Below are 24,303 nucleotides of genomic sequence, written 5' to 3'. Positions count from 1 at the left end.
CTATGTACAAATCAAGTGTCTATACAATGATACATTACCTTAATATAATTATGTACTAGCTTTGTCCCCTGTTTAACCCGTATAGACACGATAGCCTAAGTAATTGCTTATATCATCAGCTATTTGCCAATGAAAGTCTCGTTAAAATCGGTCCAGCCGATTCAGAGAAAGCTGAACAACCAGACAGACATTTTTTTTTATTAAGTACCGTGAAAGTATATATATATATATATATATATATATCTTATGCATTTACTGAAAAGCTGCCAATTAGAAAATTATAAACAGGCACTTTAATTTCATTTATTTTTGTAGATTTTAAATTAATAGTTGAAATAGTTAAAATAAAATTATGTTTATTATAAGATAGGTTTTTGCAATAGACACAAGACTCAATGTTATCGGTTTTAGCAAAAATCGGTAAATTGAAGACCACACCCAACTCTACATCACTAGTGTTTGTTGTCTGTGATATTGTAAACATTAAACAATTTTTCGATTGTTTGAATACATGTGCACCTCGTGCAATTAGAAGATTTAATTTTAATATCTATCAGCTATTTAAAAATGAATTAGTTCAATTAAGCTGAAAAAAATGTCAGGTTACTTAGAAGTTAAGTATCCTTTCAAATCGAACATCGGATTGAATCCTTTCAAGGTGAGTATCGTTTTGTTGTCTTGTGTTGTGGTAACGTTTCTTAATTATTCGTTAACGTATTCGAATAATTACAGTCGTGGAAGAGGCAATGGTGTATTCTGCGGCCGGGGCCGAGCGCGGGCAGCGGCTCGTTGGCTGTATATTGCAGCGAGGCAGGCGCTACGGCAGGCACGGTGGAACTTCGATCGGGTAGTGTTGTGAAACGTGCAAAATCGCGTACTAGACCTCACGCTTTCGCTGTGTTTTCCGTGGATGAACCGTGTAAACCCCGAATCCTGCTCGCGGCGCATTCTCTCCAGGAAGCACAGCAGTGGATGGAGAAAATTCGAGAATTGCTTAGTGGGCAGAAGCTTTTGGGTGAGTTTTGTGTACTACCTTCAATTTTTTTTACTTTTATTGTTCAATGAGTTGTGTACTTTGATTAGCCTTACAAGTTACAGCTTAGCACCGGAACATCCCCAGGTAGTGAAAATTCTTGAATTCACATTATATTTTAACCTTCAGTTGATAGTAATATTGTACAAGTAGATGTACAATATTCATAGAATAGTACTTGAATTTTATATAACTTTTTATGTTGACTTTGGATCTGTAATCAGTTTTTGGGCTTTAGGCAGAAGAGTTGTGGGAATTTAGGAAAATTTCATATTTATTTTGCATTATTTCCCTTGTTTTTGTCATTGTGGTGTGTAAAAGTATTGTTACTATTTTTAATAATAATACTTTCAAATTATTTAAGTTATTATTATTTTATATTAATAACAATAAAAGCAGTCTCGCTGGACTCAGCTAAAATAGTCTGCCGGTTTCTGCACCTGACTCCTGGCCGTTTGGTCTCCCTGCCAGGGTGAATTCTCCGCCCATATATGTATTTTATTAATTAGGGTGCCCCTAATTAATGGATAAAACGCAAATGGTAGATACATTACCTAGTTATCTAAAACTAATTTGAATAGTTTTCCCAAAAATCCCTAGGGTGACCAAGTTTTATATTTATTTTGTACCGGGTGTGAGAGTAAAATATATGTATATTAATAATAATGCCTGCAATTCTTGACAGACAGAAGTTCACTCTTCTCACTATCAAAGTGATCCTATATGTGTTTTGTTTTTTCCTTTTGAAGTGCAGAACCCTAAAATAAATAATAAATAAATGAATGAGAGTGAGTTTAACGTTGTTGAATATTTTTAATTAAATAAATAATTTATTACAGTGTTATTTGTTTTTACTTTCAATTAACAAAGAACAATGTGTTTAAAATATAAATGTGGGAATATTAAACATGTTCAAATCTTGTCTTCCATACCTATGTGAAACATCATGGGAAGTATTTGAATTGAATGAACAATGCATAATAAATATAATTTAATTTTACTCACACAGTGTCAGTGTGTTATATATAAATATTTAAAAGTAAGTATGACAGGCATGTTGTCGTAAAAAAATTATAGTAAAAGTCACCAAACTTTTTTTGTAAAATGGTGAACTTAATTTTTATTATGGGGTGTTTTTAAACAATATACCTAATTTATGGAGTATAGCTCTTGACTACAATAATTTAACCTGATGGAAAGAGTTAATGTATAGGGGTATAGGGGTTGAAAGTTTGTATTACTACTATTAAATAAATATAAAAATAATTTTTCATGTGATATCTATAAAAATTGGTAAAAGTACTGTATCTATGAAAATAAGAACAAAAATAAAAACATTATAACGAGATCAGCTTACAAAAGATGACCTTATTGCTAAGTAGCGATTTCTTCCAGGCAACCTTTGGTTTAGGAAAACATAAGGCTTTAGAAGGTGGTGTGAAACAAAAATAACCATAGTATTAGTAATACACACACATACAAATAATTTACATCCTAATGATTGTGGTTAAGGCGCAAGTCTAAATAAAATAAATAATTAAAATTATGTTAGTCTTAACTCAAATGCTAAATTGTTATTGAACAAAAATAATGCATAAAAAGTGTACTTGTTAAGCAAACAACATCTTTCCTTCTGGTAGTTATGGCCATGGCCTGAAATTTGAAATGAGTCCATTGATGTCACAACATTGAATGCAAATAACTAGACCATTTGTTATTGTACCTGCCCAGCCTTATAAAATACAACTGACACTCCTTGTATTAAGTTCTATAAACTCCTCAGTTTATTTGTAGATTCTATAGTTATAACTACTTTCAAAATAAGAAAAGGTAAATTTTTTTTTTTCTTATTTTGCCACTTGGCTACAGGGGCAGGATTGTGATGTTTGGAAGTCCCTACAAAGGCCTATGTTCTGCAGTGGACGTCCATTGGCTGGTACAATGATAATGATGAAGGTTGAAGGGCACAGTGGTTGTACGACATGTCACTAGTAGGCCATGCGAAGTGATGTTGTCTGAATGACATTTAAAGACTATAGGCTTAATACTTGTTCAATGTTATTTCATGCTTCTATTATATCATATCACAGACTTCTTATACGCAAGGCTTATAGAAATGGTATTTATTTGTGCACTTTTTCCACACAGGAAATACATAAACATAAAATTTAATTTTGTCATACTGCATCATGGTCCCGCAGACTGCACTTTATTATAATTTTATTTGAACTATTAATTGCCTTGTTAATAAGATTTCTATGTATCCAATATCCATTCATATCATTTTGATCGTTATGTGTTTCATTTTGTGATAACTTTCAGGTCCATGGTAATATAAATTCTGTTGTAAATAAAAGAAAGGGAATTTGAAATTGTGCAATGCCTTTTGCAAAATGGAATTTATCCAAGGTTTTATTTTCGACAGAATTAATACATCTTGCAATTTGAGCAATTTTGTTTAAATTATAAAATACTTTAATTGAAAATTATTGATCACTTAGATACATACTTTGAGACTTTAATGTAATTTTCCTACAAAAAGGAGAGTTATTTAATTTGGTAGTCAAATTCCAAAATTCTATGCAATTTCTAACAACAAGGATATTAATAACAATCATTAAAAATTCCACAAATAGGTCTTTGTCACGGTTTTACCATCCTGTGGTAACAGAATAAATATTGGCCAATGTGTATAAACTATAATCTCTTTCTGCACAAATTTCAGCCGTTCTGGAGTAATAAATGTTGTAACTAACCCTTATTAACAAATATTAAACTTAGACGCTTTGATGCTTCACATATCGGCCCCATGTTATCTGTAAGCCTAGCATGCATTTTGTGAAGAGAAAAAGACATTTTGTCTACTACTAATAGCACAGCATCGAAAATATTGTTCTCTTTTTTCCCATTTTAACGAAAGACGAATATTTTGTATTGCATTGCTATTGGTTAAAATTTTTTTGTAAAGAATGTTTGCCATAAATATAACCCATGACTTTTTAGTGACGAGCCACTGTTACCATAGAGCTATTGAGTCTTTTTCTGATCACAATACATGTTATTGATGCAAGCTAGGCTGCTTACATTTCATTGTTAACAAAATTGCTCACATCATGCTTTCTCATACCATTTTCCAGGCACCGAAACATTGCTTAAAGATTCCTATTCGGTGACAATCATACCCACCGAGCTGTCAGAGAAATGTGACGTGACCGGTGACAGCCGCCTCACCCTCTCGTCCACCGGGCTGGCGGTGTCGCGCCCCTCCGGAGACTTGCTCATCCGATGGCAAGACATCACCGATGTCCTGCAGGAGAGAGAGAACGGGGACAGAAATAAAACATGTAGACTCAGTGTTGATAGGTTGGTTGCGTTATGCTTTTTATGGTGCACTTGCGGTTGTTTGCCTCTTGTATGAGTATGTAGTGCTGTTAAATTAGTGTTTTTTAGTAAACTTTATAGTTAACATATGGAATGCCAAAGTTCGTTAGTTTGCTAACTGGGTTGCTTTCAGAAAACTCGCGAGTCTGTTGATTTTTTTTAATTTTTTTATTCTTTACAAGAATAAATACATTTATTTTTAATTTTTTTCCTTACAATAACTTTTTCTAGCCCATGACTACAATCTCACCTGATGGTAAGTGATGATCCAATCTAAGCCCTTCAGGTTTCTACACGGCATCGTACCGGAATGCTAAATCGCTTGGCGGTACGTCTTTGCCGGTAGGGTGGTAACTAGCCAACCTCAATCAGCCCAGCCAGGGATCGAATCCAGGACCGCGTAATATTAGTATGGATGGCAAACAGGCTTAGTAAGCTTTAACTTTTGAATGACACTGAGTTAGTTTGGTTTAGTGCACTTGATTAACTAACTATATAATATTGTATGACAGAGGTCGTAGAATATTATATATTTCTGTAGTATTGTAGTAGTTTTGTAGTATTTTACAGTACGTCTTTGTGGTTTGTTATAATCAGGCAAGGCTGTTGTGTCTTTGGGTTTTTGGGTTTAAAATTTATATAGTCCTTGGATCCAGGATAAAAATTTACTCCTGGAATATAACTAGTATAGAAATACAGCTGTAAATTGGCATTATAATAATTTATTTGTGTGTTAGAATTTCTTTTGCATCATTCATTTTACAATCCATGTTTGTATTTAATTTTCTGCATGCTCTGCTACTAACATGTGCATACTTCTTGTATATCATTTTTATTTTAGTGTATGTTTTTTGACTTTCGAATAACATTGAAGAAATACAACCACTTTAATCATTTTTTGGGTATAGGTACCTATTGTTTTTATGTTACTTAACTTACAGAAGAAATATTTATGTATTGTTTTAGGAATTTAGTTCTAAACTTGGGAATTTAGTTTCTAAGGAATACTTAAGTATTTGTTGATTTAATGCGCCGTACAGCAAAAATGGACAAACTCTAAACACTTTAAAGGATTGCTCCTCAATGTCCTTTTTTATTAATAGGTGTATAATAATTAACATACCAAGCAGATGTTCGTTTTAATGGTAAGTGATAAATCATCGCCGACAAACAAGCCTAACTATCAAAATCAAAATTTAAAATCATAATTCGTTTATTTTAAGAAGACTTATACATTGAACAGTACCACAGTAAAGATATTACAACCAGTAGTTGGACTTCATACTAGAGGTCGAAACGCGAGCTATACCTACGCTCCTTGAACATGGGGTGATCGTAGGGTGAAGACAGTCGCGACTGTGCCGCGGTGACGAACGAACGCACGGTGTATTAACAGAGTAAAGTGTATTAATAGTATTAGATTTTTTTAATTATGACCAGTAGGAAATACTGTGCCGTTTTTGGATGCATGAATTCAAAATTATCCCATCCAGAGATAACTTTTTTTAAGTTACCTGGAAACTCTGAAAGGTAAGACTTTAAAATAAATTTACTTATTAGTAGGTAGGTACATAATCTTGTATTTTTTAATGGATAAGGTATTTCCTTTTATCTCCAGAATAAAGGTAGGTATCTGGATTAGTAAATAAAGTGAATAGAGTAAAGGAAAGTGATTGACACGATTGAAATAGGTAGTTATACGCGGTTCATGAATCACGATACAGTAGGTACGATAAGCTTGTGTTAAAACCTCGACTGCTTGTACAATGTATTGTGTGACTGTGCTCGGATCATTTGTGTTTTGTTACCCGACTACGGCGAAGCCCAAAGGAGGAGTATGTGTTTGAATGTTATGACTTGTTGTTGTATGCGGGCGACGGGAGGAAAGGACTGCGCGGGTGTGAAGTCGTACGCGCTGGGCATCGTTACCCCCCTCCCGGACCGCGCCGACCTTCGGGAGTGTTACGAACAAATTTGCCAAGCACACATACTGATAAATGATATGTCATTAGACTTGTCTAGATAGGCCGAGTGTCACTGGGTAACTTAGTTCTTAAAAAATCAAAATGGCGGATTTTATGCGCTTTAATGTGCAAGCTCATAAAACTTTTGCTCAGCTTGGCATTGGTGACAAGAATTTTAACCGACTTCCAAAAAGGATCGTATCGTATTTACAGCGATATTTCCGTCATTTGTAAACCGTTTCTTTTTTGTTTGGATGAATATTCTTTGAGGTTAGTCCCATTTTTTTCATGTCAGGATCTGATAATGGCATCCTAGAGAAATCTAGGGGAACTATCGTATCGTAGGGACAATTAGTGCGTTTGTTCATTGTTTCATTATCTATTTTAAATCACTACAATTTCATGAAGGTATTTATCTTTTTTTTTATTTGTTCACGTAGTGTGGAGGTAATACCTAGATGGCATCACGGAAATAAATATGTTTAAGAATACGACCAATCCTTCGAGATCATTGACGTAGTATCAGCCTTAATTAAATCAACCAATCAAAAAACACGCATTTTTATTTATCACTTCCCATTTTACTACAATTTACAAAGTATTTTATTTGTTTATATACAATCACAAAACTAAGTGGAATCACAAAGTTAGCAAATGTAATTAAATTGCTGCATGCGGGCAGCCCTATGACATGTTTACGTACCGCGCGGCTGTAGGTATTTATTTCAAAAATACGGCCGAGTTATTATACTGCTTGTAATATCTTTACTGTGACAGTACTGATCAAGAAAGACTGTAGCCTTTCTTGATGAGTACTAATATTAACTAATATTAATAGTACCAATAAAGAAGTTAGGAATAATATCAATGAAGTTCAAAAAATAGTCAGTAAAAATCGACTCCGCATCTTATTGCCAAGGTTCACACGGCGATAAAGAGGTTCTTTGTACACAATAATATAACAACATCCTTATACAATCGTGAAGTGACGTCAAACGTAAAGTTATGACGTCAAATTCATTGTATTGAAATAGAGAGATAATCAGGGGTCTGGGTATTCTATCCTACAATAAAAAATACTGGCACACAACTTATTTTTGTAGTGTTGAAAACATAATATTCTGTTAGAGAATTAAATAAATATACAGTTAACAGAAAAGTTACAAATTATTATCGATTCCATTTATATTTCTAAATCGAATCATGGATGTTGGCGGCAGTGTTCAGCCGTGGTTAAGTATTTTTTAATTCTTTTTCAATTTAGTCCTTGATTGTAATCAAGTCATCAATCTCACTTGATGGTAAGTGATGATGCAATCAAAGATGGAAGCGGGATAACTTGTTAGGAGGAGGTTGAAAATCCACACGCCTTTCAGTTTCTACACGACATCGTACCGGAAAGCTAAATCGCTTTGCGGTACGGTACGTTTGTCGGTAGGGTGGTAACTAGCCACGGCCGAAGCCTCCCACCAGCCAAACCTGGTTAAGAAAACCTCAATCAGCCCATCAGCTCAATCGAACCCAGGACCTCCGTCATGTAAATTCACCGCGCATACCACTGCAATTACTAGCTAAGTTATACCGGCATTGAGTGTTCTGGTATGATACTGCCTAGCAAGCCGCTAGGTGTATTCAATTTGTACCTCTAAAGAAAGCTAGCTGCGATCTTAGTTCCATCGTTACATCAGGTAAGTGCTCACTGTTCAGTCAAGTGCTAACTCTACATAAAAACAAACAGATACGACTGAACATACTTTTTGCATATCGGTTTTAAAATCTATATTATGCATTTGCATGTAAAAAAAGTCACACCTTTTATTAACTAGAAAACGGCTGGACTTATTAATTTGTTAAGTCACTACTTGGGTCAGTACTGCAACTAGCGAGGTACACTATCTCCGCCACATGGAACTTCAGACTGCCGTTCTAAAACGTTATATTCCTGATGTTCACCTTACGTTCCAATATCTGTTTGTACATATTCAGTATTTCGATATCGACTGTAAATATTAGGAGCCATGTTGATGTGAATGTCTTCATAACAATATATAAAAGATCATTAAATAAAAAGGGACTGAGAACTACACCTTGGTGAACACTATCTGTGACTAGGAACGGTGACCAACTGCAGTTCTAATCATAGACTCTGACTTTAGTTACACATCTCAGATAATGTCAATTTTCAATATTCGTTTTTCGAACTCAGGTTCTACAAGGTTACTTTTCGATGCACACAGCCGAAGGCCTTTTGCAGATCTATAGTTAGCAAGGTTTAAAGGTAAGGTAAGGGTCCTTTCCCTTTGATTACCAAGCATATTGACAGCAAAATTGGCATTCATCGTAACGTAACTTGGTTGAAAGCTCACGTTACGATGTACACAATCATACACAGTGTATGTATATTATATCCTCTTTATTTTAGTATACAGGAGTTATTATGCTCAATCTCCAAGCTCTACTTTTACTATTTTGCAGCGGCTTCCACGGCGGCGGCGAGATGAAGCTGTGCACGGCGCTCAACAGCGATCTCACAAGCGCCATCAAGCTCGCGCTCAAGGAGAACATGCGGGGCGCGCGCCGCAGTCGCAGCCAGCCCGACCTCAACACCAGCTGCGACCTTACCGGTAACCTCATCATCTTCATCGTCATCGTCATCCTCATCATCATTGACATCGTCATCGTAATCATCAACATCATCATCATCATCATCATCATCATCATCATCATCATCATCATCATCATCATCATCATCGTCATCGACTGCTATATAACACGGTTGAGCCATATAATTATTTTATCACTAAGTTTGATTTCATCATTCAGCAACCCAGCAAACCAGTCGATGCCTTCTCACCTATTGGTATCGATCAACACTGCGCTTTCCGTTTCCCCGCATCACCATTTCAGCACGTTGGGATCTAAGCAAACTATATAAGTCGGCAACCAGTATTGGAGGGGAAATCTACCTTAACCAATCATTGCAGGCAGGCCTGAGGTTACATCAATATTCGTTATTATCATTCAATTATAATACTAGTTCTATTTGCAAAAAAATCAACATTTTTTTACTAAGCCTAATCTTTGTTTGAATTTGAATTATTCTATGATTACATTATTTGCAAATTACAGCAGACCCGATCCGAAAGATTCATGGAAAAAAATCTTGCATCTTTGCTGTAAAGTAATAAAAATTAACCAAATAAAATGATATAGAAATGTCATTTCAGTTTGATTATTATTTACGCTCTCGACAGGTGAACTCCGCCGCAGCAGTTGGTACAGCGGACCCTCGGAGGTGTCGTTAGATGACACCGACCTCATCATGTCCAAAGTACGTTCATTTTTTTCATCATTATCTACTGATAGTAATCTAAATATAAGAGGAAGTCTAAAAGTGGCGCTAGTGACAGATAAATTGAGGAGTAGGTTAGCTTGTTATGTATTGTGCAGGGAGGAAAGTCATATTACTAGAAAAATGTTGGATGTGCAAGTGGAACGACAAGACAAGCGGAAGGCCAAGAAGAGATGGCTGGAGTGTGTGAAAGCGGACAATTGTGTGAGGGGAGTTGATGATGAGTTGACGAGTAATGGAGACGAATGGAAAAGATTGACATTTTGACGGCCTCCGTGGCGCAGTGGTATGCGTGGTGGATTTACAAAACGGAGGTCCTGGGTTCGATCCCCGGCTGGGCAGATTGAGGTTTTCTTAATTTGTCCAGGTCTGGCTGGTGGGAAGCTTCGGCCGTGGCTAGTTACCACCCTACCGGCAAAGACGTACCGCCAAGCGATTTAACGTTCCGGTACGATGCCGTGTAGAAACCGAAAGGGGTGTGGATTTTCATCCTCCTCCTAACAAGTTAGCCCGTTTCCATCTTAGACTGCATCATCACTTACCATCAAGTGAGATTGTAGTCAAGGGCTAACTTGTAGACAATAAAAAAAGAAAAAAAACATATTTTTCCGACCCTACATAAGTGGGATAAGGGAAAGGAGTAAACTAAATGTATAAAAGCGAAAGGTTGTCAGATTGGATCAAGGTTATTTGTCACTTATCTCGAAATATTGAATTTGGTATGTAATTTGGCAAAGGTTCTTAGACGTCAGCTTAGAACGAATTTTGCGAGAGGGCCGGATTAAAGAGGTTTAAGGGCGGACGGAATCACGGGCGTCCTTTAGTTGTTGACTAACATTATTAAAGCCGCATTAGAACAGTGTGGTTGATCTAAGCTCCATATCCCCTCTCCTATGAGGAGGGTGGTCTGGCCCTGTAGGGGGCCGTTAAAATAGGCTGATTATGATGAGTTAGTTTTAGATATACATAAAAGTTGTGTGTTTCCCACTTGTGTTAGATCCGTCAACTATTGAACAGCCTGAGTTTACACTATATGTTGTACGACAGGGCGTGCCGAGCGGACAGCTGTCTCGCTGTAGCGGCCGCCTGCTGCGAGCTTCGCTGACGTCACTGGATGACAGGTATGCGATGCGTGTATGTGTCTAGGGTAAGCTCACTAATTGGATCGTTGCACACATTCCAGAACGTCGTTTCTAGTTATTCAGAATAGGTGCTGGACTACAATCATGCCTGTTCGAAAACAATGACAAGGTCTAGGTTGGAGCGCTTGCTTAGAAGATGCCTATTTACTCTTACCTTGAAGGTGCACAAATCACAAATGTTACGAAAACACAAGCCGGAAGGTCAATCCACAACATCGCTGTTCTTATTAGAAACTTCGGTGACAAACGTGGAAATATATTTTACTCTGAATTAACCCCGCGGGAACTTTGGAATTCTCCGGCAATGTACATCCTGGAAAATTTTTTTTTAAAAAACAGAATCCCCACGCGGACGAAGTCGCGGGCGTCCGCTAGTGTAGGCAGCAGCAGTGGTCAGTTATTTTGTCAGTCGTGCAACCGGACTTTAACTAAGTCACATCCGGGGCACAGACGTTGAAGCCAAGGTGTCGCCATTGACGGATACGTCACCATATCATAATGCGGTAGTCACGGTTCCAGTATGAGCGACCGTCGCTCGCTGGTGTCGGTCTCGTCGGGTGTATATGAGCAAAGCAACTTTGAATCGTGTCGAGGTACGTCGATGATGCGTGCTAGATGTACTTGTACGGATGAGCTATTTGGTTGGCTTCCCCAAATTTGGCTAAGTAGAGAAAACGGAAGTGGAGCGGAACGGACTGACGGAAGCGGAGAAGGTGAGTGTTAATCGATTGTCAAGGAATTCCTTAACCCTACGCCCACTGCCACTGGTCTCAAGTCCAGGGCTCTGGTCGCAGTTTTTCTCTGCCACGCGATGAACCCGGCGTCTCAATTATGCACCAAACATTAATATGGTGATGTTCCAGTATGTGCGACCGTCGCTCGCTGGTGTCGGTGTCGTCGGGCGTGTACGAGGAGATCTCGGAGGAGCCGCGGCCGCGCGCGCGCGAGGAGCCCACGTACGAGTCGGTGGCGGACTGCATCTACGCCACCATGCGCCGCACGGGCAAGCGCCACCCCCCGCCGCCGCTGCCGCCCCGCCAGCCCTACCAGTGAGTGACCCCCTGCAGCCTTGATGTGCGCCAGGAGCCCACGTACGAGTCGGTGGCGGACTGCATCTACGCCACCATGCGCCGCACGGGCAAGCGCCACCCCCCGCCGCCGCTGCCGCCCCGCCAGCCCTACCAGTGAGTGACCCCCTGCAGCCTTGATGTGCGCCAGGAGCCCACGTACGAGTCGGTGGCGGACTGCATCTACGCCACCATGCGCCGCCACGTCGATTCTCTTTCTACGATCGCAAACGCTTCGAAAACTAGAAAAATGTATGAGAATGACCAAATATCGATCAGTAATCGAATATTCTAAATACATAGAATTCTATGTATTTAATCTGTGGATAGTCTAAGCAATGTGTTTGTTAGTCTGTGTAAAAATTAAGCGTGTGTGTATTGCAAGTCAAATTTATAGTTGTGTGTAGTGTATGAACATAGAATAATTTTAATATTGTTAAATATGTGTGAGTTTACCTCGTCCCCTTCAAAAAACGGCAGACTATTTTGTTCGTGAATTTGAGTGCGATGCGTCTCCATTTTGTAATTCCTCTATGTGTTAACCTGAATGTCACTAATGTCCAGTACAATGAAGTTGGGCTCGTCGTGGAGCTGTCCGCTGGGCGGCGACGGCGTGACGCGCCACTCGTCGCTCGGCTCGCTGCACCACAAGCCGGCGCGCCCCGCCAAGCCCTTCAGCGTGTTCAGGTATTATATGGACATTTATTTGCCATCCCTCTGCTCTAAGTCACTCCCAATAACACTTGCATATGGATTACTAGTCATTTTATTCCTTATAAAATTATGTATTCCTTTTTTTTCTCGAAAGAAGGCTCAGAGTCACACAGCGAGCGATGGAACGAGCTATGTTAGGTGTATCTCTGCGTGATCGAATGAGAAACGAGGAGATCCGCAGAAGAACTAAAGTCACCGACATAGCTCAACGAGTTGCGAAGCTGAAGTGGTAATGGGCGGGGCACATAGTTTGAAGAGCCGATGGATGTTGGGGTCCCAAAGTAATGGGGACCCCGCACAAGTAAGCGCAGTGTTGGTCGACCCCCCACCCGGTGGACTGACGACATCAAGCGAATCCTTGTTGGGTTGCTCCCTACCGATGGTTAAAAAATCTCAAGTGTAAAAGAATTACATTTCTTTTACCATTCTTATACAATTTTTTCTAGATTTCCTGTACTATACATCATTTATTCGCAATTTATTAATTGTTTTTTAGCTGATTAGCGTTGAATAGAGTTAAAGACTATTTAAAATAAAAATGTCCGCTCATCCACAGGAAAAGACTGAAGAGCGACTCGCGCATCGCATCTCCCAACAGCAACAAAGGCAAAGACGTGGAGACGAAGAAGAAGAAGTTCGACTTCACGCCCACACGCGACATGTTCAAAAGCTTCAAGGTCAGCAGGAAGATGAAGAACCTGAAGATCAACTCGGGGCTGTCCAAGGGGGAGACGAAGAGCTGCGAGTTCCTGGACGAGACCCAGCACGTGACCAGCAACCGGTGCTCCAAGTCTGTGGAGTGCTTGGAGGGGAATGGGTAATCAATACTTCTTTACTCATCATCATATTCGGCTCACTGCTGAGCTCGAGTTTCCTCTCAGAATGAGAATGGGTTAGGCCAATAGTCCACCTCCTGGCCCAATGCGGATTGGCAGACTTCACACACGCAGAGAATAAGAAAATTATCTGGTATGCAGGTTTCCTCACGTTGTTTTCCTTCATCGTTTGAGACACGTGATATTTAATTTCTTAAAATGCACACAACTAAAAAGTTAAAGGTGCACGCCCCGGACCGGATTCGAACCCACACCCTCTGGAATCAGACTCGTGCTCGTGCTCACTCGTGCTCAATAGTGAGCTGAATATGGGTTGTTATTGTTATTGATGATGTAAAAAAAATAACGCAATTCTTGCTTTCATAGCAAGCAAGCAAAAACTTTTATTGTGTGTATATTTTTAGCAGAAAGCTACAAAAAATGGATTTAAAAATAAGAAAACCAATGTCGAACAAAGGTTATGATTTACAACATTTGTCAGGACAGCTTAGTTAACAAATCAAACTGTAACCAAAATAAGTCCTAGAATGGCAGAGAATGACCTTGAGTGGAGTCACGCACTTGTGAACGTTGCGTTAAGGGCGTTAAGTTGCTCTTGACAGGTAACTCTAATACTCCCCTTTTCCACTCAAATCAATCTCCCCGCCTATCTCGTCAACCGATGGCTACCCCTCTCTAAATCCCTACTCTTTACGGAAACATGTGGTGTATTGGTGCAGGTACGACGAGTTCGACGGCAACATATCCCTGGAAGTGTCCGAGGCGCGCGGCGAGTTTGCTCCCCAGGAGCTGTTCCAGCTCATCCTGTGCCCCGACCTGCGGCTCAAGGACGCGCAGGGCCACCAGTGCGAGAACGACTACCTGCCCATGTCGCCCATCGTGCCGCCGCCCACGGAGCACCATTACATGGTCATGTCTCCGAGGACTCATTTGGCTTGAATTTCTAGTCTTGACGGTTTGTGGGCGTTTTCTTGTATTTCTCGCTTCATATTGGTATACTGGTCACCATACTTTTATTTTAAGTGGAAACCTTTTTAGGCATTTTTGGACTGGGATATAAGGTAAGCTAAAGTGAAGCTGTACTATGTTTTTTTTAGATAAAATGCCCAAGTCTTCTATTAGCACACGAAACTACCAATGAAGAAATGTTTATATGCAAGTTTTGAGTAGTTGGAGGAAAATTACCGTTTTTTTTAAACTCTCCTCCTCCTCAAAACAAACAAACAAGTTAGCCCGCTTCCATCTTAGATTGCATCATCACTTACCATCAGGTGAGATTGTAGTCAAGGGCTAACTTGTAAGGAATTAAAAAAAAATAAAAACGATTACAAACAAAAACAGCTAAAGCGTGTGATACATTCTGATTTTCAAGACAAGCAATTTAACGAGAACGGCAAATAATATGTTCGATTTTTGCATTACTATAAAAACTTTTGAAAAATTAAAAATGTGACTGTGAGACATTTTTGAAAACGCTTTATAATAAAATTGCGTTTGTATGTGTAGTGAGACATGATAATGTTAATCGATATATATGCTTATACTCTCTCTACTCACTCCATCTTTCATAAAAATGAATAAAAAAATGAAAAGTGTTTATTTCTTAACTAAAGTATTACACACAAGTTGCAAGGGCCCCTGTACAAGGTGGAAACCTGTAATGGGTGCCCCAAAAGTTTGAATGTCCCAAAACAGGGTGTCCCAAATCAGGGTGCCCCAAAACTTTGGATGTCTCAAGACGGTGCCCCAAAATAGGGTCCCAAAACAGGGTGTCTCAAAATACCTGTGCGAGGGAGAAGGTCGTGTACTCTGCTCTCACGTACCATAGACATTTATATACCATTTTTTTTTTAATTTTCAAATATGGTGTACGAGTATACTGTTATGGTGAGAAAAACCGTCCACACTGTAAGGTATGTGATATTTGATGGTTAGCTTAGAATGTAGTCGAGTATCGCTAGTTGAATTTGACTTGAATGTCGTCAGAAAGACGGTCTCTTTAAATGTTTCTTTGCCATAAGGCATTGGTACTGAGTTAATACAATTGTACTAATCACAAAAGAAATCTAACTTAACTTAATTTGCTGGTGGCTTCGGCCGTGGCTAGTTACCCTGCCGGCAAAGACGTATCGTAGACGTATCCGATACGATGTCGTGTAGAAACCGAAAAGGGTGTGGATTCTCATCCTGCTCCTAACAAGTTAGCCCGCTTTCCAAGATTGCATCATCACAAGCGCTCGTAGTAGTTTAGGCGCTACGTTGGAACATATATACATAGACTGCCAACATCATTACCCTTCCTTTTGACTTTGCCGTATTCGGGTAAAAGAGTCCAGTCAAGATGAATTTTAAAGATGTTTGTAAATTTCAAATACATCTTGACTGGGCTTTGTTAAGCCATATTTATCTTCTTTTATTTTGTTTTTTTTTTCCGACTAATTGGAGGGTTAATGGGAATATTTGTCATAATTAAAAAGATATGGCAAATATTCTTTAAAAAAAAATTATCTTGAATACAAATAGACAAACTTCAACCAATTGCAGTGCAACCGGAAATACCGCTATCTCTTTCAAATGCATTAGGGCGAAAGAGATGGACAACTCCGCCGCTATTAGACGATATTTTGTCCATTTCTCTTCACTTGGTCGCATTGGCAAGCGTGTGGATGGCGATGTTAAAGTCCCAAAATCGAGTCAAATGTTTGCGACAAATACCAACCATGTGGTACCTCCATTAGTACAATTGTATTACTATACTCAGAGGTACAATTATCCGCCCACTTAAATATGACGCGAGTATATTAAAGTAGGTGGATAATTGTGCCTCTGAGTGTATATTGTGTTAAAGGTGGTTTCGAAACAACCAAAGTTTTAGGGAAATTTTAGGATAGTTAGTGCGATGGAAAACCGGATCATGTGTTGGTCGTCGTAAAGACTGATGGTTGAAGACTTGACAATTGTAGACTTTTACAAGTTATTTGTCTGTGAATCGGTGTACAGTGGCGTGCACAAATTTGCGATTAGAGTAGGCATTAAGAAAGTAAATGATATGAATTACTTATGGTCACTTAATGTCATGTTTGACTATTTATTGAAACTATCTACAATTTGGAAGGCAGTTGGAAGTCGGTAAAAAAAGGGCAAGCAGTATAGATATGAAGTGCACGTCATAGGCGTGCTAGGCGTGGTCAGCTCTGACCAATGACTGACAAAAGCTGACCAAATCAGCTGATCAAAGTTAAAACTGACCAATATGCTATAAGGAGTTTTAGCGTAACGTAATGTATCGCAGTGTAGAGTTCAACATTACATCACAAATTATGATCTCAAGTAGCTTGAATCTAAAGTTCACAATGAGGAACTTACTATTAATAAGGGCATAACAAACGATACTTTATACTATTAGATATGTTATGTGCCTTTAAAATCATCGCAAAAAGTGTTCTAAACTCAGCTAATCCACTGAGCGCACACATACACAGTTTTGTGTTAACTTGCACTATATATTTATGTATATGTAGTTTTTACACTTCCTGAACACGTAACTGGACATTGTAGACAATATTTAGGTATTATTGTGTTTAAATAACTTTCGTTGTTTAAAAAGTCACAAAAACAAGCCTTTGTTCGATTGTGACGTGACGGGTAGCAGCGATATTGATTGTACCATTATTTTGTGGCAGAGGAAACACCTTGAGCAGGTCCCAGGACTTGTGACCTTGGGGTAGCTTTAAGGGATCCCTTTAGAATACATAAACACTCACCTTCCCTGCCCGACATGATCTCCATGCCCACACTAAACAATTTATGATAAACAATAATTACAACACAACGTTATTGCACAAAATCACTAACACGACTGGCAGCGTGACGGTGTACACGCTGCCTCACAAACAACTGAGATCAAGTCATCAAATACCCTCTTCTTTATACCAACATTGATATTAATACCACCTGTAATCGAGAAACATGTTACAGACGCTCTAGTGCCATATCTAACAGTATAAAATATGGTTGTGGCTAAGTGTACACTGTACCGTGTATAGCAATAGCAATCACTTGGGACACTTGGGAGTGCCTTTTTTCATTACGCTTCCTAATTACGATTTTCAGCTAATTTAGGATTTAATCTTTTCTAAATTTACTCTTAACTAGTTTGTTGTTATGCGTCGATCGTGCCTAGTTAGTAGTTACCCTATCCAATGGCGTTCGGCCAAGCGATTTAGTCTTTTGACATAGTTGAGAACACTTTAGCTCGCTCAAATCAGTGTATCACATCGTTACATAAGGTCAGTGACCTGAACAAGGCTTTTAAAGGGCAGGCACTATATGTAAAAATTGTAATAAAATGTAAAATACCTTCTTCAACACAAGTTCTGGCTAGAAAGTGTATTCTCACATTACTGGGTGAGATTATAGTCACGTCATGGTGTATCGATGAGTGAAATAAACTATCATATCAACTATCTTGATGCATAATTGTGGCAGTATTATTTATAATATTGTGTAATTTAATATAATTATGTTAATTATTTAATTAAATTATTTTAACTTGGCACGTCAAGACATTCACACGTTATGCTTTGCGGTGTGTGTGAGTCGAGTCACTTAAATTAAAATACAATTTTAAAGTCTCAATAGTTTTACGGTTAAGAGGTCAAGCAAATTGGTATTGGGTTCGAAACTAGCTCGTTACATTATTGTCTTAGTAGCCACTCCTCAGTCTTTGTGACTAGCTAAATGAGAGAGGGAAATATAAGGTCATACTAAAAGACGTAGTAAATATTTAAAAATAATCACACGTGTGTCAATGTGTTGACGTGCCGGGTATAATGCCGGCGCTACATACAGTTTTACATTAGAATTAACAAAGTTTCAAAGGCACGGCACTTTGAAAAATAAATGCGCAAAGGAAAATACACTTTGCCGAGCGGTGTAGGTTTTTTAGCGTATATATCAAAGCGTTCACAGCCAAGGTAATGTGAAAAATATTACAAAACTGTGTTATTTTCTACCATTAATATTAATAAAAAAATTAGAAAGACCTCCATTTTAATAGAGAGTTTTAACTACAAATAAAACTTACCTATTATTTTTCCTGAGATATCCGGAATCCATGTTGAGTTTAGCCTTCCGTTTTTCATGTGTTTTGACTTAGCATTCCCCCGTTTCCGGTTCCCCACTCCGCCATCGATACTGTTTCCGTTTCAATATGGCGACGAGGCGAGATGGTTGGTGGGGACACTTCATTATTAGCGTAAAAATACACTTTGCCGAGCGGTGTAGGTTTTTTAGCGTATATATCAAAGCGTTCACAGCCAAGGTACTGTGGAAAAATATTACAAAGCTGTGTAATATTAATATAAAAATTAGAAAGACCGCCATTTTAATGTTTCAATTTTTAAAGCTACATGTAGCGCCAGCATAATTGTTAGGGAAAGTTCTATCGATTTTGAGGACCTGCGCATTTATGGTTTGACTGAAACAGTTACATTATCATGATTGATATGTAGCTTGGCAAGTTCGTTCATGACACTCCCATGATATGCAGGCGACGGGGAACGGGCTGCGCGGGGGGCTACCCCCTCCTGTCCCGCGCGGACCATCGGGAGTGTTCGAACGAATTTGCGAAGCTATAGTTCCATACCACCATGACCATAAGACCATGTATAAGCTATAGTTATACATGGTCTTTTAATTTTTTTTGTGAAACAGTAAAAAAATTACTTAATACGAAGTTTTTGTTGGTTGGTTGTTTGGAGGGTTTGAGTTGAATCTCACCCAATCTCCCGATGGGGAGCTTCAACAATAATCTCGTAATTTTTTCCTTCTTACAAAGACGTCAATAAATTTCGCGCATATAATGTATGTGATGTACTCAACCAGCCAAAGATGGTTTGTAATTTCGTTCAAATGAGTTTTTGGGAATTGAATGATGAAGAAAAATAATACATAGATGACATACAAAACATATGTTAAATAAAATGTAATTTGCTCTTGAGTTCTAGCCTTTTGAGTTTTCAGATGTCAAGATTTTTGTTTTTACTGACCAAAAACGTCACTTTGGTTTTTGACATTTTGAGACTTCAGATCTGAAAAAAAACTATAAAACTTTCCCTCACAACTAATACACATAACCGCGGAGCTTAAGTGAATTTAAACAAAATGCAGCTTTATCGTTCAATGTATACGGCTTAATTTGCGCTGACGTGTTGTGATATTTGACTTAGTGATTATATTGGGCTAGGCTTTGTTGAGTTTGATGGGGTTTAGAGTTGGAAAGATTTAGATTAATAGAGGAAAATTGAATGTATTGTATGCAATGAGTGTTAGCTTACGTGTAACCAATTCTAAATTTGTAATAGGAAAGAAGAATTTCACATTGTAATTATGACCAATGTATGTTTTAGTTAGTGTGTAAGGGGCTTTTGCATTACTTAGGTAAATTATTGACTTATTATAGTCTATTTAGACTGAGGGTCTAGGATATGCTGTGTCAACAAAAAGAGTCTTTCGTTACGGTGAGACGAGTGATTTGTATGGTCTAAGATCGGATTGAAGTATATTTATCTGTTATTTTTTAGTGATAACAAATAAATAATAGATAATATTCAAAGTGACACATTGCAAATAGGTTGTCTATACCACCTTTCCTTTCTTGGTGAGTACTGTTTACCAACAAAAAATTTAGAAATGAAGTCAGAAAACGCCTGTCGTTTCATAACTTATTTATTTTAAATTATGTATGGTTTGTTTATAAAATGTTATACAAAATACATTAACCATATCTAATTGCCCTAAGCTTAATAAACACATTTATATTCATTTATTTAAGAAGTTAATTATAATTATTATTAGGTGTCAAATGATTAGTGATTTATACCCTCATTTTTAATTTGTTTGTTGGTAAACAGTACTCATCAAGAAAGGCTGTAGTATAGAGAAGCTGTTTCAAACAAAACTCATGTCGCAAACGTGCATGCAGCTAAAAAAAAAATATTGTCGTAGTCATAATATTAAAATATAGCACTAGATCTCATAAAGAATATTATTTTCTTGCGACCAAAACGTAAATAAATTTTACCATAAATTAAAAAAAAAATACCATAAATTACGTCTCTCAACATAGTGAACTAGCGAGATACTATGAACAGTTGCACGGCACGCAGTGGTTTATTCTCTAGTACGTGATACATATACTCGTAACTCAATGGTCTTCACATGGTACTATCCTTTTTAACGGGAAAAATAACAAAGAAATGCACTTATACATTTTAAATTACTTTAATGAGCTTTATTAGCTTATTGTAATTATATTAACTGTCCCCACCTTATTTATTAGTTTAAGTGATATTCTGAATAAAAAATAAATAATAAAATAAATAAATAAATAAAATCTTTATTGACCAAAAATAGATACAAAAAACCATAACATTGCCTGTGGTCTCCACACTAGATTGATCTGTATCGTGGAGACCAGGTAGGATTTTCTAATGCTTTCCGTTGGACTAGGACTAATTACAAAAATTACAACAAATAGGACTACATTACAAAAAGAAAAACATTACAAAAAAGAAAAGTAAAGTAAAACAGTAAGCAGAAACGTTAGATGATGTACACAATTATTTTAGCTTATTTCATATTTGCATTGAGTAATTCTTCGGTGTCTGTATAAGTTAAACTTTTTAACCAATTTGTTATTGTTAGACTTGCCTGATTTACTGAGAGAGGTATAGAGAAATTTTGTAAAAGTTTTCTATTTATTAGATGGCTTGCAGATAGCGGAGTTTCCTTCCTCTGTTAGATTTGAACTAATATTTCTAATCATTTTGGCGTTATATTTGATTTGTGGTATTTTATTCATTGAAAACTTTGGAAACGCAAATTAACTGAGAAAGCTGAACTTTGAATATGACGTGGGACCTAGAGAAACTCATCAAAACTGTCAACTCACGGAAAAAAAAAATTTGCACCACATCCAAACTGACTCGGTAACGGAAAATTTTTAACCATTTCGATCGATATCTCAATAACGATGAGATTTATGAATAATATGAAAAAATGTAAATCTAATTATAGACTTTACAAAGACAACAAAATATATTGAGTAAAATTTTTCATATCTCAACGGACAACCGAGTTATTTTTAAACAACTGTTTCAACCCTTTTTCTAGGTGGCGGAAAATGCACTCGGTCGAGAATTTAAAGTTAAGCTTTTTTAGGCCACGTCATATTCAAAATTCAGCTTTCTCGGTTTATTTGCATTTCTAAGCCGAATTTTCCGATCTACCGACTGTATTGACAATATTGGTCACCGATTAGTTATTTAGTATCTACGATATATCAGTCAGTTGTATATTTAGTGTGATACCTATTTATAATGATGTGATAATTTTTTATGGGCAGGGATTCATTACGGCCTACTACATTTGTGTGAACGATTTTAAATTCTGGTGTATTGTAAACAATAGTTATTAATATTGTAAAAAATATAGTATTTTGTTTTCAATCTATTGATGGTTTATATGTTTTCTATATACAAAATAATAAACCATTAATAAATATAAAAAATTATACCTCATTTTAAGTGGAAAAAAGGGTTTTGTTTATTATTCCAGTATTATTAACTTAATAAAACACAGACGATTTAATTTATTTTTTGTTAATAATCAACCGTTTTGGATTATAAGGTTGGTAATTCACCTGAGCCGATTTAAATAGCTAAATTATAGTTAATATGTGTGTCAATACAATCTATGGCTTTTTGATTTTTATAACTTAGCTTAAGCTGAAGTATTACAAGGGCACCCTAATCTAGCTTGACTCAACTTTTTATTCATATGTAATTATTTTTTTATAACAAGATTTTCGAAAACGAAATTAACGCGATAATATGTGATATATTTTTCTCAATCTGGTACTAATTTAAAACGGAGTCTTGATAAATTACTATTTTTATGAGTAATTACTAAATATTAAGTTGTGTATTGGCCTGGTTCATATATCGTCATAGTTTCTACTTTCGTTTATCTAAAGGTCCTTACAATTGCACCTTATAAAAATTAAAAAAAAATAGTAAGTAAAGAAACAAATTGTGATTTAATATGATATAATCGTCTACCACCAATCAGACGAGGTTGTTGTCCCAAACCTCTTCTGATTGGTAGAATACGGGATGCTATATTGAGGGTAGTTCCCATTTTATTCTGTAGAATACGACGTCATAGAAACAAATATAAATATATTTGGTCTCGGAGTTAAGTTCTCAGTGACGTCATGACACATAATAATATAATACTATTTTTCCTAAACTGATCCATGTGATGTACACCAAAGATCTGACAATAATTTATGAGTGTCGTAAGAAAATAAATTATTCGACTTCGATAGGATAACGTGTCTACAAATATTTATTAGTGTTAAGAAATAAACTATATATAATATTTACAGTTATATATTGCAAATATATACCAACCTATCTAGGAAATATATAGGTTGGCAAAGTGTCAATAGTGTCAATATGAATATTTTCTACCATTTATTTCTTATCCCAAATGATGAAAATGAAATGAAGACGAAAAACAGATGAGGGGTTAACTAGGCAACCTATCTGTAATTTGTCACTGAATATTGTCTATCATTTATTTCTTATCACTAATAAACAACAGACGGGAGTATATATTTCTAATGCCAGATTCTAGACCACACCTAATATGTTTTTTCTATAGAACAATTTAGTAAATGAAAAATTTGATGTTTCATAGAAAAAATTGCAACTGCCCTTACAACAGTTGAACATACTTCAATGTGAATCGCACTCACGTTCTAGAACTTTATTAATAAGTTTTTTTACAAACCTTTTTTATTTGTTTTGTTCTATGCAGTGTTATTCTGTTGAATTGTTATATATAAAATTTCGTTTGTCATACGGACAAACATTGTGTTGTAGCTACGGTTGATTCAGTTAATGTATTTATTAATTTAGACAAAGTATAAGTGATTATTGTATTATTTAAATAAAGTTTGTACGTGTATATGTAATCTTTTATTTAGCAACCAATGATATTTCTTAAGTATGTAATAGGTGGATATTGTGATAGTCCAGTGGATATGACCTCTGCCTCCGATTCCGGAGGGCGTAGGTTCGAATCCGGTCCGGGGCATGCACCACCAACTTTTCAGTTGTGTGCATTTTAAGAAAATATATATCAGGTGTCTCAAACCGTGAAGGAAAACATCGTGAGGAAACCTGCATACTAGAGATTTTTTTTATTTCTTTGCATGTGTGAAGTCTGCCAATCCGCATTGGGCCAGCATGGTGGACTATTGGCCTAACCCCTCTCATTTTGAGAGGAGACTCGACCTCAGCAGTGAGCCGAATATGGGTTGATAACGAACGACGACTATGTAATAGGTGATTTTACTGGATTCGGTAATTAAAAACGGCATAGCAACGCAAAAGCACGATATAGACCTTAATATGGTGTGGAGGGAAAAAGTACCCCAAGCACTTTCTTTTTCATAAGGATCAAGGCTTTAGGTATACCTAACCACGTTTCTTAGATTTGAACTACACTACTAAAATTATTAATGTAAAAATAAATTCGACTGTTGGTCGGTTACGTTTTTGCAGCAAAAGCGCTAAACTGATTTTCGTATGAAAAAGGGGCGAAATAATGGTTTGAAAGTTTCTATGAAAGTACATTATAACTTTTTAAATTTTTATAATATTTATGTAAGTGTTATGAATGACCTATAAATCTAATCTAATAAAATAATTCGGTACCTGATGTGATTCAAGAACATTTTATCT

The 24,303-nt window shown here is 37.0% G+C and overlaps 1 non-coding gene across 1 annotated transcript; it reads left to right on the top strand.

Annotated features, from left to right (window-relative positions):
* The first annotated feature begins 458 nt into the window (after positions 1-458).
* LOC112047079 (uncharacterized) lies at positions 459-23,524 on the top strand. Its single transcript, XR_008251902.1, has 10 exons — positions 459-658; positions 733-1,015; positions 4,171-4,396; positions 8,854-9,002; positions 9,633-9,709; positions 10,778-10,851; positions 11,736-12,056; positions 12,504-12,626; positions 13,210-13,470; positions 14,209-23,524. It is a non-coding gene; the product is annotated as an uncharacterized LOC112047079 (transcript).
* The last annotated feature ends 779 nt before the right edge of the window (positions 23,525-24,303 follow it).

Source organism: Bicyclus anynana, chromosome 20 (assembly GCF_947172395.1).
Source record: "Bicyclus anynana chromosome 20, ilBicAnyn1.1, whole genome shotgun sequence".
Classification (NCBI taxonomy): Eukaryota; Metazoa; Arthropoda; class Insecta; order Lepidoptera; family Nymphalidae; genus Bicyclus; species Bicyclus anynana.
Note: the sequence above shows the minus strand (reverse complement) of the source record. Positions and strands in the feature narration are given on the sequence as shown.